Source organism: Nycticebus coucang, chromosome 9 (assembly GCF_027406575.1).
Source record: "Nycticebus coucang isolate mNycCou1 chromosome 9, mNycCou1.pri, whole genome shotgun sequence".
NCBI classification, from domain to species: domain Eukaryota; kingdom Metazoa; phylum Chordata; class Mammalia; order Primates; family Lorisidae; genus Nycticebus; species Nycticebus coucang.
Window position 1 is genome coordinate 63,914,715 of NC_069788.1, and position 16,227 is coordinate 63,930,941.

Genomic DNA, 16,227 nt, shown 5'->3' on the forward strand with positions numbered 1-16,227 from the left:
TATTCTTTATCTTTGGGGTGGAGTGTTCTATATGCGTCTATCAAGCACAGTTGTTCTAGGGTCTCATTTAAATCTCTTATGTGTTTGTTTAATTTCTGTTTAGAGGATCTGTCCAGCTCTGTAAGAGGAGTGTTAAAGTCCCCTGTTATGATGGTATTATCAGATATCATATCGCTCAAACTGAGTAAGGTCTGCTTCAAGAATCTGGGAGCATTTAAATTGGGTACATAAATATTTAGAATTGAAATGTCTTCTTGTTGTAGTTTTCCCTTGACCAACATAAAGTGACCATCTTTGTCTTTTTTGACTTTAGTTGCTTTAAATCCACATGTATCTGAAAATAAGACTGCAGCTCCTCTTTTCTTCTGAATTCCATTTGCCTGAAAAATTGTCTTCCAACCCTTGACTCGGAGCTTTAATTTGTCTTTTGAAGCCAGGTGTGTTTCTTGCAGACAGCAAATGGATGGCTTGTGTTTTTTCATCCAGTCAGCCAATCTATGTCTCTTCAGTGGGGAATTCAAGCCATTAACATTCATTGAGATAATTGATAAGTGTGGTAGTATTCTATTCGTCTTATTTGGTGAGAGTCTATTGCTTAGTTTTATCTTTTGCATCAGTGTGGAGGTTAGGTTCTGTCCTTTGATTTCTGAGTTCTTACTTTGCTGCTGATCCATTGTGGTGGTCAGTGTGCAGAACAGGTTGAAGTATTTCCTGTAGAGCTGGTCTTGTTGTGGCGAATTTCCTCAATGTTTGTATATCCGTAAATGATTTGATTTCTCCGTCAATTTTGAAGCTTAGCTTAGTAGGGTACAGAATTCTGGGCTGAAAATTGTTCTGTTTAAGTAGATTAAAGGTAGATGACCATTGTCTTCTTGCTTGGAAAGTTTCATTAGAGAAGTCTGCGGTCACTCTGATGGATTTGCCCCTGTAGGTCAACTGGCACTTAACTCCTGGCAGCTTGCAGAATCTTTTCTTTTGTCTTGACTTTGGACAGGTTCATCACAATGTGTCTTGGAGAAGCTCGGTTAGAGTTGAGGCAACGTGGGGGTCCGATATCCCTCTGAAAGCAGTGTGTCAGAATCTTTGGTGATGTTTGGGAAATTTTCTTTTACAATATTCTCTAGTATGGCTTCCATTCCTCTGGGGCATTCTTCTTCCCCTTCTGGAATTCCTATAACTCGTATGTTGGAACGCTTCATAAAGGCCCGTAATTCTGACAGTGAATGTTCTGCTTTCTCTCTCTTCTTTTCTGCCTCTTTTACTGTCTGAGTTATCTCAAGAACTTTGTCTTCTACCTCTGAAATTCTTTCTTCCGTATGGTCTAACCTGTTGCTGGTACTTTCCATTGCGTCTTTAAGTTCCCTGATTGACTGTTTCATTTCCTTCAGGTCTGCTATATCCTTTTTATATTCTTCATATCGTTCATCTCTTATTTGATTCTGTTTTTGGATTTCCTTTTGGTTATTTTCCACTTTATTAGCAATTTCCTTCATTGTTTCCATCATTTCTTTCATTGTTTTCAACATGTGTATTCTAAATTCCCTTTCTGTCATTCCTAACATTTCTTTACAGGTGGAATCATCTGCAGTAGCTGCCTCATGGTCCCTTGGTGGGGTTGTTCTAGACTGGTTCTTCATGTTGCCTGGAGTTTTCTGCTGATTCTTCCTCATGAGTGATTTCTTTTATCTGTTTCCTTGCCCTAATTTTCCTTTCACTTCCTCTTGCTCTTTAAGTTCTTTTGCCTGTGGAAGTTGTGGGCAGGTTTAGACGGATTGAACACACGCGACCACTTGCCGTTTTTCCACTGTTTTAGTCCTCCTCTTGGGGTCCGGAAGTCTCTCGCTGACTCCCTGTATCCTCATAGGAGTGATGATAGGCAGATCCCACCAGCCAGAGATGCCTGGAGTCCTATCTCCCCAGTCTCACGGTGCCCAGATGCAAGGAAGCTGTTACTCGGCCGCCATCTTGCCATCTTACCACTTTGTTATGCCCCACTTTGGAATAAAAACTGTTTGTACAGTAGCTTTTAGTTAATCCTAAACATTTCTTGTCTCCTCAGAGGAAGCACTTCCAGGGGACCCTGGCTCAGTGGTAATTTCCCTTGGTGGAGGCAGGCATGCCCCCTATATGCCACTTGCCAGGATACAGTATGAAAACAGCCTCATTTTAAACAATACTAATTTTATTTATTTTTATTTTTTAATTTTTTTGAGACAGAGCTTCAAGCTGTCGCCCTGGGTAGTGTGCTGTGGCATCACATCTCACAGCAACCTCCAACTCCTGGGCTTAAGCGATTCTCTTGTCTCAGCTTCCCAAGTAGCTGGGACTACAGGCACCCGTCCCAAGGCCTGGCTGTTTTTTTTTTATAATTGTCATTGTTGGGGAGGCGCGGGCTGGATTTGAACCCACCAGCTCTGATGTATGTGGCTTGCGCCTTAGCCGCTTGAGCTACAGGCTTTGAGCCAACAATGATGCTTTTAATTAGAATTCTTCTTTTTTTTTTTTTTTTTTGGCCGGGGCTGGGTTTGAACCCGCCACCTCCGGCATATGGGACTGGCGCCCTACCCGCTGAGCCACAGGCGCCACCCCCTAGAATTCTTTAAAAAGAAGTGGGGCATGATCCAGGGAGTGAGCTGAGTGAGAAAACTCTGGCAACTGAGTATCTCATTGGAATAAGTGAAGTTTTTGGTCATCCCCAGAGGGCTCTCTGACAAAGGAGCTGCCCTTGCTCCTAAATCTGCACTTATATGAGGTTTGTCCTTCCACGAGGACCCCAATAATTCACAGCTAACTAGTCATGGTGAGGACAGTGCCAGCGCCAATGCCAGCTTCTAAACTATTCCCATAATTGGACTCAGATTTTTCTAAGTGAAACTTTATTAATAGCAAATGGGCACACACAGTTTTATTTAACACCCCATCTATGACGAGGAGCTAGCTCAGAATCTACAGTCAGGAGGAAACCAGAACTTACATTCTCTTGGCCTCCCTGCCATTAAGATGATGTGATACTTTTTGGGATCACTTACAGGTTTTGAGAGTCCCTGTAAAATGAGCTCCTGTGACCACTTGCTCCTGGAAAGCTGGACTCTGGGTGGGTCAGGGTAGACTCCTAATAGTGCGTTGTCCATCGTCTTTTATTTCAGTCTGAACTTGTTCCAGCTCCTCTCCAGGAATGCTTTTCCCATGCAGGTGGTGGCATAGGTCCACTTGAACCACTCTCTGTTATAATACACGTGCTTCTGACATTTTTAGTTAAAATTTCCTTGTAAAACTCAACCATTTTTTTTGTCATTTAATATTGGTTCCTAACTTGACTCAGTTCTCAGCTCTAGGTCTTTAGCTTTTAGTCTTGAGTGAATAAATTCTTCTTTTTCCTTACTGAATCTCAAGTTCTGGTTTGCCCAGAACTGTTGATTAGATTCTTATGTTTCTTGTCTTAATTCTCTAAGCTTTTGTTACAATGGTGATTCTTTTTCGGGGATGTAAAAGTGAATAGGTCAAAGATCTGAATATTTATCTATGGGTCCTATTCAATCATAGCAGGATTTTCTTGGAGAGGAGAATCTTGAGACCTGGAAAACCAGCCATATACTCAGGAAGCACAAAGGAAATAGGAATTGCTCTGAGGTAAAAACTGTTGTCTTTGTGTTCTATTCAATACCTAGCATAACAGGGCACTCAGATCCTGGCTCAGTGCTGCATCCCTGCACTCGGCACCATACTCCAGCGTGGGCAGATGGCGGTGCCCAGGACGGTGCAGCAGAGAGGAGAGAGAAGGGTCTTCCTCCTCTGCTGCAAGTACGCCATGGCCTTGTGCCCACCAGCTCCCTGGAATGAAAGCAGTAGGCTCCTACACATTTTCTCATTCACATCCCACTAGAACCTGCAGGGTGGGCAGGGCAGCAGTTACTGGAGCTGACAGGAGATTGAGTTGCATAAAATCGTGTAGCTACTTAAGGGCGAGCATCAGAGCCAGGGTCTTCAGACTCTTTCCTCCTCTAACCCAAATATGTCTTTTTTTTTTGGAGTTGGAGCAAACTAAATTAATCCCAGTGTTGTTACCAATGCATCTGTAGGTGAGAATGGACATAGCATAGTAGGTCTTACATTTGATGCCTTTTCCCAGCACAGAGAATGGATTTCCACTGTTAGGTAAACAGGAGTATGACTCATTCCCAACAGTAACAGTGGCTTCCTACTGCAGTGATTCTCACATATATAGTCTGGGGGTGATTCTGATAGCTCTCATCTGCCCTTGAGAAACATTTGAATAGTTGGTTTAACTTAAGTATTACTAAAGAGTGAAGAAAGTAAGCATGTAAGAAACTGTGTAGTTTCTACATATATAGAAATGTATACCCATACATTTTCTAATAACTTTTCTAATGATGCTTCTGCATATAAAGAAGGGATATTACTAGTATCTTTTATAGACAGAAATAGACAGTGCCTTGATAAATAGTGAAACACTGTATAGTGCTCAGGACATGACTGTAGGCAGAAGACAACTACTGACACGAGTGGCAAAGTTGTCAGGTGGTTGGGAAGATGAGCTTGCAGCCATATACATCTGACTCGTGGAGCCCTTGCACAGGGTTAATATTTAGTATATGAGCTAAAGTAGGAACCGAAAACCATTTACCTGGGTTTCTCTTGCTAGCAATTAGAAAAATGGGCTTGACATTTGAGAGTCAGCTTATATTCTTAGTCACAGGGTGTGGGGGAAGATAAGATGGTAAATGCATAAAGAAAAAAAGTAATTTTAGATAATAATATCATCTTTAAAGGAAGTAAAACAGGATAATGGTGTAGTGGTAAGGCAGGGCAGACTTCCTTAGACAAAGGTGAGCAGGGAAGGCCCTTCTGAGATGATACATGAGAACTGAGTCTTGAATAAGAAGGCAGCCGAGTGAGGATCTAGCAGAAGGAACAATAGGTACAAAGACCCCGAATCATGAACCATAGGTAGTAGGTTTAGGGGAATGAAGAAATAGCACTAAAAAGAAACATAATCCCCACCTTCTAAATTTTTAATTGTTCCAGTACTACCTTAATCCTTGGAGTACTTACTGAAATTCTCTGACAATTAATTAGTTATACTTAAAATCATGCATAAGTATGTATTATAATTTAAATTTAATTTATCTCCAAACTTCTAGATCACTTCCATTTTTCCCTTCAGTATGCAGCATACCATCAGAATTTCTCCAAAAATAGCTACATCTTGAAGAACAGTGATTTTTAACAATTCTGGCTAATTATAAATGACTCATAATTTTAACACAGTCTTCTGTTGGACTTGAAATGCTTAGGGGTATATTAAACTCCAGAAACATTTTTCACTGGTTCATTTAGACTTTGAAATTTGAGTGCCTCTTAGAACTTGTCTTTAAGAATTGGTGATCACTGCTACTTTATTGAGATTTAGTGCCTGTGCATATTTTGAAAGGGTCATTGTTGTTTTTGCTTTATGCCAAGCTCTTAGGCTCTTAGAAATGACTGTCCAAATGAACTAGACAGGTGGTGTAGCTGAAGGTCCGACCGGCACTTCTATCTCAGAAAGTTGGGGGCAGGGGAGGCTTAGGAGGCATGTGGCTCTCAGGCCTGCCTTTGCTGAGAATGGGAAGGAAGAAACCAATGAACCTCATCCAAAGGAGACAGGCAGGAAGGCAGTGACTAGCTTCTGAGGTTCTGAGGTGCTGGATGCTGGATGGGAAGTGGAGCAGGACTGCTTTCCTTCAGGTAGTTCTTCTTACAAAAAGGGGGTGAACTTCTGCATCCACCCGAGATGGAGTAACAGGGATCAGATTTACTCTTCCACCCTATATAAAAAGAAAAGACAAAATCAATGCGGTCATGTTTTTTAAGACTTTAGAGCAAAGAAAGAGATGCGATGATACCTGATAGAGGGACAAGTGAGGTGAGCCCCTTGATGTCCCCAGCTGCCGGCCTTGAGTTTCCAGGCCGCAGTGCTGGGAGGGGTCCAGGGAGCGCCTGAAAGTGGAATAGGAGAGCTGAGGGTCCGGGGAGAGAAAGGCAGCTAGAGTTTGGAGGACACAGTCCTGGAGAGCAGAGAGTAGCTCAGAGAGAGAATCCCTGAAATCTGTAGAGGGGTCCCCTTGATTATTCAAAAGACTGCTGATAAGGAATGTGAGGAAACTACATGGGGCAGGAGGGAAAAAGCTTTCAGAAGGACAGTAATTAATTGTGCCTGGCCTTCACACGGTGCCTAGTGCTCACACAGAGCCTATCTCCAGTAGCCAGACTAGTTCACAGGGTGTTGAAAAGTGAAATCTTATTTCAGCAGAGGTATAATTGGCCCTTGACTAAATACTGCCTCAGACCTGCTTAACAAATCATAAAGCACACGCAAAAGGATCAAACTGTTCCCAAGTAGATAAACTATATAACAAATGAAGCTCAAAAATATTTTTAGGAATGCAAAAATATCTAGCCCTACCAAAATAAATCAGAGTCTGGCATCTAATAAAAGATTACTGGGCAAACATACTGAGGATGATAACCAATCAATCAAAACCATTCAGAACTGACAATTAGCAGACAAGGACAGTAAAAACTGTTGGAACTGTATTCTGTAAGTGTAAAAAGTGAAATAGAGACATGGAAGATACTGAAAAAGATACTTTTTAAAAATTTGTCTCTTTTCTCCATTTTCTCCTTTTACCTTTCTCCTCCCTATTAGATGCCAGATTTTACATGGCTCCCAGGTGATTAATTGAAAGTAAATTGCAATTTTTATTTGATTATATTTATTATAATATAGTAGTCACACTTGCCAGGTCTGTGACCTCTTGAAAACAGACTGAGGGCTGTGAATTTATTGGCTTTATGAATGTGTAATCATCTCTTACATTTTCTTTCAAAATTAAACCTAAGCTTATGAGTTGGCAAGGAACTGAACTTAACAGAATTCTTGCTCTAAAGTGTCTGTTAGAGAATAAATCTTGGCAGTTTGGGACTATAAGTAGCCACGAGAACAGATGCAGCTAGAATATTTAACAGTTTATTAGATCCTTGGGTTGACAGTAAATATAGTTTAGAGCTGACAGTTAGGTTCTTCAAGCTTTATTTGAACAGTGAATATCTATGTGCCATCAATATTAAAAAGTCATATCCTGACCTAATTCTTTTTAATAAAGATTTCTCTGACCTGTTTACAAGACTTTTCCTTAGATTTTTCCTCCCAGTTATGTAAATGCCTTTCTGTACATTGGAGTTCATGTGGCTTTAGCTTTTAATAGAGACATAAAAACCTAAAGAGTATCTCTGGGTTAGAGAGTAGTCAAGACTAAAGATACAGCAATATTGAGAAAGGTTTATTGAAATTCAGCAAAACATAATTATGATTATTCTTGATTTTAAAAAAAGGTAATCCTTGTTCCAATTTATAGCTGGTAATATATACAGATGTATAATGTATAATTACACATTATAATTTATAGAGTCTCTAATAACTTTCAGTGCTGAATAATATTTTACATTTTATGTGACCATTCTGGAGTTTGTATTTCCTTGTCAGCTACTGGTGAAGGAAAACAAACATTTTTCAGAAATGCTTTCAGAAGTATGAAATTTATCAGTTATTTTAGACCTCAGTTGAATGTGACAAACCATAGCTTTTCTTTTTCTTGCTTTCCTGGTATTCTTGAGCGGTATGAGAACTGGGACAGGCAGAGACACACTTAGCGGCCTGCTCTACCTGCTCTGACATCTCTGGCAGAGAACAGGACGGCGAAGGTGGCAACAGGAGAACACAGCACTCATCTTCTCTTCCGCTGCCCTGTGCCCTCTCTGGGCTGTGCACGAGTATGGTCACATTGGCCCTGCTTTTCTATGGTTAATGAACAGCTGTCTTTTCTTGCCTGCCTTTTACAAACTATCTACCTTTTACTCATCTTTAGTTCTGGCTCAGAAAAACAACACTGCAATTATTTCAAAAGGCATGAACTCATTTGCTACTGGAGAGGTCTAATACTGGTTTTCCAATAAGGACATTTCCCCCCAAAGGGAACAATGTTTCCTTCTTTCTGGAGGTTTTATGTCATGTTTTGTTTATGACTGATTCATGCTCTTATAACTGATAACAGAGAAAATTATTGTCATATAAAAAACACATTATTTGAGGAAGACAAAATAGAAGTTAGTATATAGCTCTTAAGGATTAATTTGGGTAGATTTGAGAGTTAATCAGTTGATATCAATATTCTGTGCTTTTACTTGGGTTTAAAAAAATATCGAAATGTGTCCTTTAAAATTATAAACATTGGGCTAGGCATAGTGGCTCATGCCTGTAATCCTAGCACTCTGGGTGGCCAAGGCAGGTGGATTGGGTAGATTGCTTGAGCTCAGGAATTCGTGACCAGCCTGAGATCCCGTCTCTATTAAAAATAGAAAAACTAGCCAGGAATGTTGCCTGTGCCTATAGTCCCAGCTACTCAGGAGGCTGAGGTAAGAGGATTGCTTGAGCCCAAAAGTTTGAGGTTGCTGTAAGCTATGTGATGATACCACAGCACTCTACCCAGGGTGACTAAGACTTTGGCTCAAAAAATAAAAAACAAAAATAAAATAATTAACATTGGTCTAGTTTAGGGAAAGTTAGATCACTATGTTACCTCATAATTGCACTTTAAAAAAGACTTTTTAGGACTGGTACAGTGGCTCACTCTTATAATCCCAGCACTTTGGGAGGCCGAGGCTGGTGGATTGACTAAACTCACAGGTTCAAGACCAGCCTGAGCCAGAGTGAGACCTCGTCTCTAAAAATAGCCAGGTGTTGTGGTGGATGCCTGTAGTCCTCAGCTTGGGAGGCTGAGGCAAGAGAATTGCTTAAGCCTGGGAACTTGAGCTTGCTGTGAGCTATGACACCACGGCACTCTACTGAGGGTGACAAAGTGAGACTCTGTCTCAAAAAAAAAAGAAAAAAGAAAAAAGATTTTCTTTTTTAGGAACTTGGCTAGCCAGTTAAAAATTTGAATTAAGGGCTAGGTGCGATGGCTCACACCTGTAATTCCAGCACTCTGGGAGGTTGAGGTGGGCAGATTGCCTAAGCTTACAAGTTTAAGACCAGCCTGAGGTAGAGTGAGACCCGTATCTCTAAAAAATAGCTGGGCATTGTGGCCGGCGCCTGCAGTCCCAGCTACACAGGAGGCTGAGGCAAGAGGATTGCTTGAGCCCAAAAGTTTGAGCTTGCTGTGAGCTGTGACACCACGGCACTCTAACAAAGGGTGACTCTCAAAAAAAAAAAAAAAAGTTTGAAAATCTTTTTAGACAGTTGCCATGGACTAGTCACTGAATATAGTGGATTTATTGGTCTACTTAAGAAACTTTCAGTTAGGGCTAAAATATCTCAGGTGAGCTACAACTTGCATTCAGGTAAGCCAGACTGGGCCTGTTCATTACATTTTAGATGCTGAAGATTGCACATATATGGAGCCAGAGTGTCATGGGTTTTATTTGTGGTTCTGTCACTTATTAGATGTGCGGCTTTCCATCCTCAAGCCCCATTTCCCTTCAGTATTAAAGGAGGGTGAAATCACCGTTACTGCAATTAGGTAGTTGCGGGATATAGGAACTAATGTATGTAAATACCTTGTGTAATGTGGGGTATGCAGTAGGAACTCCGGAAATTCCTTACCCTCTCTCATCCTTCCTTATCCTACTTGCCTCTGTGGCTTTCCCACACATATCCCCTGTGGCTTTCCAAACCAAGTAGATTTTCCTGTAAACAGGCTTAGGAAGGTGATTTTCTTTGTGAATTGGGTGGAATGTAATCAACACATAGTCTGCTACCAATCTGCCCTTTTCTAGACTTTCATTATCTTTTGGGGGATTATTTTAATTTTTTTAATTCCAGGTCACTCAGATTCTTTTCAACTTTATTTATTTATTTATTTGTTTGTTTATTTTTGAGTCTCACTTTGTCATCCCGGGTAGAGTGCTGTGATGTTGTAGCTCACAGCAACCTCAGACTCCTGGGCTCAAGTGATCCTCTTGCCTCAGCCTCCCAAGTAGCTGGGACTACAGGCGCCTGCCAAAATGCCCGGCTAGTTTTAGAGATGAGGTCTGTCTTTTCTTCAGTCTGGTCTCGAACTCCTAAACTCAGGCAATCCACTCGCCTCAGCCTCCCAGAATGCTAGGATTACAGGAGTGAGCAACTGCTTCCAGCTCTTTTCAACTTTAAATTCCAAGATTCTAGAATCCTATCATCTTACTACTTTCTAGGCTGTTTTTGCAAATATATAAAAACTAACTTAATGTTAATAGCATGATAAATAAGGATTAGTGCAGTTTTTACAACAAACTAGCTGCATTTCAAGAGGTTTTGTTTTACAGATAGTGTTGAAAATGTTTTGCAGGGCAACTTCTATGTAAGGAATAAATGCCAACAGGGACTTCTAAGATACAGACAGTCTGGAGAAAATTTATCTCAAGCTGGTAAGAGGTCACCTCTCTACCTTACCCTAATCTTTCTACTTTATCAACCACAACCCTGCCAAACCTGCAAGGACACGCATTTTCAGTGCGTACCTCTGACTGTGGACTGCAAGAACAATAGGCTCCTGACTTGGTGGGAACTAGGTAGTAGGTGCTTCTTTCTGGGGAATTCTGTGAGATCTTTCCTAGGAACAAGTAGTGTGTTCTGTAAAAAAAAATATATATATATATATATATATATATTTATATTTATATATTGCTACTCATACTTTGAAAAAAAAGTTTTCCCCTAGATATTCTCAAATGTGAAGACAAATGTTAGAGTAGATTTACAGTTGCCAGTTTGGATGTAGTACTTTGTGTTAGCTTTCTATCATGAATTTTTCCTAAGGAGGCTTTATTTAGTATTTAGAGATAGTGTGTTTTATCTGTGAGATGATCATGTTTGTGGAGACATTTATCCAGTGGCTCCAATCTATTATGTTTGCATCTTGAGTCTGATTTAGTTGATTTCTACTCATATACAGATTTGATATACTTCTTATAACATTCTGTGGATTTATTTATTAATGTGATGCTTTCTTGTATTTTTATTCTGCCCTTATAACTCAATCCCCATAGAGAAAATGATTAAATAATAGCAATTTCACCCTTTGGAAATATTATTTGCTTTTGAGTCTGGTGTTATTTTTTGTGTTTTACTTTCAGGGTTCGTTATGCTAAATTTTATAAAGCATTTGCTGAATTCAGTAAATTATAAAACATAGTAAAATCTAAAAGAAGGCATTTCAGTTCTTTATACTTATTTGACCTGAAAATTCTATTAAACTATGAAAAATAACAGACTTGAATTTTTAAAAATACAAGTAATAAACAAGTTGATATCAACTGAGCTCAGATGTGACCAAACTTCATAAAGAATAAAATACTCCATGGCTGGGCGTGGTGGTTCATACCTGTAATCCCAACACTCTGGGAGGCTGGGGTGGGTGGATTGCTTGAGCTCACAAGTTCGAGACCAGCCTAAACAAGAGTGAGACCTGTCTGTAAAAATACCCAGGCATTGTGGCAGGCACCTGCATCCCAGTTACTTGGGAGGCTGAGGCAAGAGGACCACTTGAGCCCAGGAATTTGAGGTTGCTGTGAGCTGTGATGCTACAGCACTCTGCCAAGGGTGACACAGTAAGACTTCGTCTCAAAAAAAAAAAAAAAAAAAGGATAAAATGCTCCAGCCTGGGAAATAGACTACCATCTCTACAAAAATATGGGACGTATTAGTAGGGTATGGTAGCATATGCATGTAATCCCAAGCTACTCAGGGGGCTGAGGCAGAAGGTTCTCATGAGCTCAGAACTTTGAGGTTGCAGTGAGGTATGATTTTTGCCTTTGCATTCTAAACTGGGCAAAAAAGAGACCCTATCTCAAACAAACAAATAACTACAAACTCTGTAGTTAGAGCAGGGGTGTCTAGTCTTTTTTTTTTTTTTCCCTCGGCTACATATTAGAAGAATAAGAGTTATCTTGGGCCACACATTAAATACACACACTAAGAAAAGCTGATCAGCCAAAAAAAGGTTCATATATGCTTTTTGTGACCCCACATGGGCAAAAAAGAGACCCTATCTCAAACAAACAAACAAATAAACTCTGTAGTTAGAGCAGGGGTGTCTAGCCTTTTTTTCCCCCTCGGCTACATATTAGAAGAATAAGAGTTATCTTGGGCCACACATTAAATACACACACTAAGAAAAGCTGATCAGCCAAAAAAAGGTTCATATATGCTTTTTGTGACCCCACAGATAAGCAAAAACAGTCCTCACAAAATCAGCATGTGGCTGGCCACTGGCACAAGGGTCTCTTTGTTATACGCTCCTGACAGCAAGGGTCTCTTTGAGGAAGCAGATATCCTTAGTTATTCTACAACCATAGTATTTAATAATCCTGATTTGTTAAATGTCTCTTGGGTCCAACTCTGTGCACATATGTGATGCAGGACAAATGAGATGGTCTCTGCACTCTGTGGTGTAAGTCTAGAGATAATACACGGATACAACCAGATTACAAGGCAGTTCATCAGGTATATAACACTGGTAGAGTTAAATTGGTATAGGAGTTTAGATATATGGAGAGATTGCTGATTGGACGTCAGGGAAGCCTTCGTGGAAAAGATGAATTTGAAGGTGCTTTTATACTGATTGCCATTACTATCATTTATAACAGAGCTTGACGGAGAATGACCAGAACTAAAACTCCTGCTTACTATGGTTTTTCATTTGGTGAATTGAGAGTATGACATAATGGTTAAGAGTAAAATATCCACTATGTTCTCAATGGATGTTATCCATCATTATCATCCGTTATGCTTACCTTCAAAACTCCTCAGTTCAGTGCTTCTTCACAAAGTCTTTCCTTCCAAAACAAGGTGTATGAATTACTCCTTCTTCTTTATTCCTAGGAGAATCTCAGCATGTTATTACCAAAGCACTGATCGATGACATCAGTTTCTAATTACTGCTTTACTTCTCTGTCTCTCCCATTAAAATTTCTTGAGGTTATGGAACATGTATATTCCCAAACCTAGCATTATTCCTGACATGATTCCTAGTGTCTAAGGCTCAATGAAATTTTGACTGAATTCAATGAAGATTATATTCAATATAAGAAAATGGATATATTTTTATAAGGTTGACAGCAGTGATGATGGAAAGAAATAGATGAATTCAGATTATGTTCTGAGATAGAATTGACAAGATTTATTGAAGGATTAGATGTGAAGAGTGAGGGAGATGGATGAACCAAAACTTGAGGAGTTGGGTAATGCCATTAATTGAGATGAGGAAAACTGGAGGATGAGCCAGCTCTGTTTTGTAAATGTTGGAGAAGCTTATTTCCCTTTTGAGTAAAACCATCATATGAGTTTGGAGCTCAAAGAAGAGATCAAGACAGGACACATAAATCAGGAAGTCAGTAAGGTATATATGGCATTTAGAGCCATGTAGCTAGATGAAATTGCCTTCTGGGTGGATATAATTTAAGGAGAGAAGAGGGCCCAGAACCGAGCCTGCAGCACTCCAGCATTCAGGTCTGGAAGGGGTAGCGATGGCTAGCTAAAGAAACTGAAGGGGTAGCAGAACCCTAGAGGAAACCTCAAGGAATCACCAATCAGGCCAAATGCTGCTGAGTGAGTAGGATGAAAAGTGGGCAGTACAGTGGATGTTGGTGGCCTTGATTGTGTTGTAATGGGGTCCAGAAGCCAAACTGGGAAGGGTTCAAGAGTGGATATGAAGTGAGGGAGTGGATCTGTTGGAGCTGAGTCCTTGAGTACGCTAAAGGGCATGGGACTTGTCTGTAGCACTGGGAGCCTCCCAGGTTATTCCAGCAATTCCCAGCTGAACTCATTCGCTGCCCTCCAAAATCTTTTTCTCTTCCTTCTGGAGATGTAGACTTACCCTTGTGGTAACAGGTTCATCTCCTTCCTCCCCCATCCCTATATAATCAGGTGCCATGGGCTGTTGACTCTTCTCTACGGCATTTTTCACATGACACTCCCCTTTCATTATCATTGCCACTTACATTGCTCTTGCCAGGCATTAATTAGCTCTTCTCCAAACCTCTCTCATAGTTTCCTAAATACACCCTGCTTTTATTTACTCCCTTGCCAAAACATCCATCCATCATAGCTAGAAGGTTCTTCCTAAAGCACAGCTTTGCTCATGTTATTCTTCTAAAAATAAAACCAAGTCTTTCAGCCTGCTGTTCTGAAGTATTTGCTCCAGGACAGATACCCGTGATGTATTGCTGTTCTGAAGTCATTTCCCTACCTATAACCTGCATCTTTTGGGCTCCGTGCCTTCCCGGTTACCACTGCCTGTGCTGGATGTGCCTTCTCCTGCCGTCTTAGTACCTCTAACAGATGGTGGAATCTGCCTTAAAAATTATGAAATTTGGCTCGGCACCTGTAGCTCAGCAGGTAGGGCACCAGCCACATACACCAGAGCTGGCGGTTTCATGCCTCGCCCGGGCCTGCCAAACAATGACAGCTACAACCAATAAATAGTCAGGTGTTGTGGTGGGCACTTGTAGCCCTAGCTACTTGGGAGGCTGAGGAAAGAGAATCGCTTAAGCCTAAGAGTTTGAGGTTGCTGTGAGCTGTGACGCCACGGCACTCTATCTAGGGCGACACAGATGCTCAAAAAAAAAAAATTATACAATTTCAGCGCTTTTGATACTGTGCTTTACTTTATCTGTTCTTTAAAAGAACCATAATACTGAATTTTTTTTGTCTTTAAACTAGTTACCTATGCTACCACTACTTCAATAAGTCTTTCTTAGGACAGGGGTGCAGAATTATTTACTCTGAAAGGACATTCCTCGGAGATGTTGCTGAGGATGGTGGTGGTGCGGGTTGTGATGTGAGGTGGAGGATGGTTCCCCTGGAGAGCACTGAGCTGGCCTCGCCCTCCCTTCTCAGCAGCAGTTGCCGTGGACTGGGCGAGGCAGCTGGGCAGTGGAGTATTGAAAGGCTGCTCTCCTGACTGGGCAGTTACTCATGAATGTGGTAGATGCTGGCTTCTTTGTTTTCTGGTTTATGTTTATAGTATTTAGGGGTGGAGGAAAGGGAAGAACAATGTGTGTGAAATTGCTATTCTGAGTTTCAGCTTTGTGAAACAAGAAGCACTTTTAAGAAATTTTGCTCATAGTCACACATTCTAAAAGAAGAAAATCAGAAGGTCTCTAAAGATTGCAATCATAGAAGACAGAATTAGTCATTAGACTGTTGACTGAGTGTTCTGTCGATGCCTACCCCTATCAGTGAACTGATCATAGCTCACTGCAGACTTGAACTCCTGGACTTAAGTGATTCTCCTGCCTCAGCTTCCACAGGAGAACTACAGGCATGTGACAGCACAGCTGGCTAATTTTTGAATTTTTGGTAGAGATGGGGTCAGACTGGCTTCAAACACCTGACCTCACGCAATCCTTCCACCCTGGCCTCCCAAAGTACTAGAATTACCTGGCTAAACTTCTAAGAATAAAATTGATTGCTGAGTGAGGTGGCTCACACCTATCATCCTAGCACTCTGGGAGGCTGAGGCAGATGGATTGCTTGAGCTCAGGAGTTCAAAACCAGCTTGAGCTAGATAGAGCAAGACCCCCATCTCTACTAAAAATAGAAAAACTAATCAGGCCTGTGGCCCCAGCTATTGGGGAGGCTAAGGCAAGAGGATCATTTAAGCCCATGAGCTTCAGGTTGCTGTGAACTATGGCACCAGAGCACTCTAGCCTGGGGCAACAAGAGTGTGACTGTCTAAAAAAAAGAAGGAGAGAATAAAATTGACTATTAGCTGGCGGGTGACAGTTGCATTGTTTGTTGAAAAGATAGGATTGAAAATTATATTCTCCTTTGTAATTTATGAACCATAGTGCTGGAGAATTATTATGAGTAGGTATTTTTAGGAAAAGAAGAGTGGGATGTACATCTGATTTAAGAAGCTTCACTTTGGCTGTTGCAAGAACATTGTCTGCTTGGCCTTTCAGCAGGCATCTTGCCTGTGTTTTGTACCAGCTGTTAATTGTAGTGAACTCTTTTGGAACATGAGAGCATTGTAATTAAAAGTGTAGAACTCTGATTTGATAATTGACAACATCTCTAGATTTTTAGTAAAACCTACCGTGCAAATAAAAGGTACAAGCCTCATATTTTAAGTGGAATAACAAGCCTTTACTAAACTTGCCTGCTCAATATAACTTTATATTAGTACTGATAAT

The 16,227-nt window shown here is 40.7% G+C and overlaps 1 protein-coding gene across 3 annotated transcripts in view; it reads left to right on the forward strand.

The window, feature by feature from the left end:
• DTNBP1 (dystrobrevin binding protein 1) overlaps positions 1–16,227 on the forward strand; it is a 173,588-nt gene that overhangs the window by 74,687 nt on the left and 82,674 nt on the right. The gene's annotated exons all lie outside the window — the stretch shown is intronic.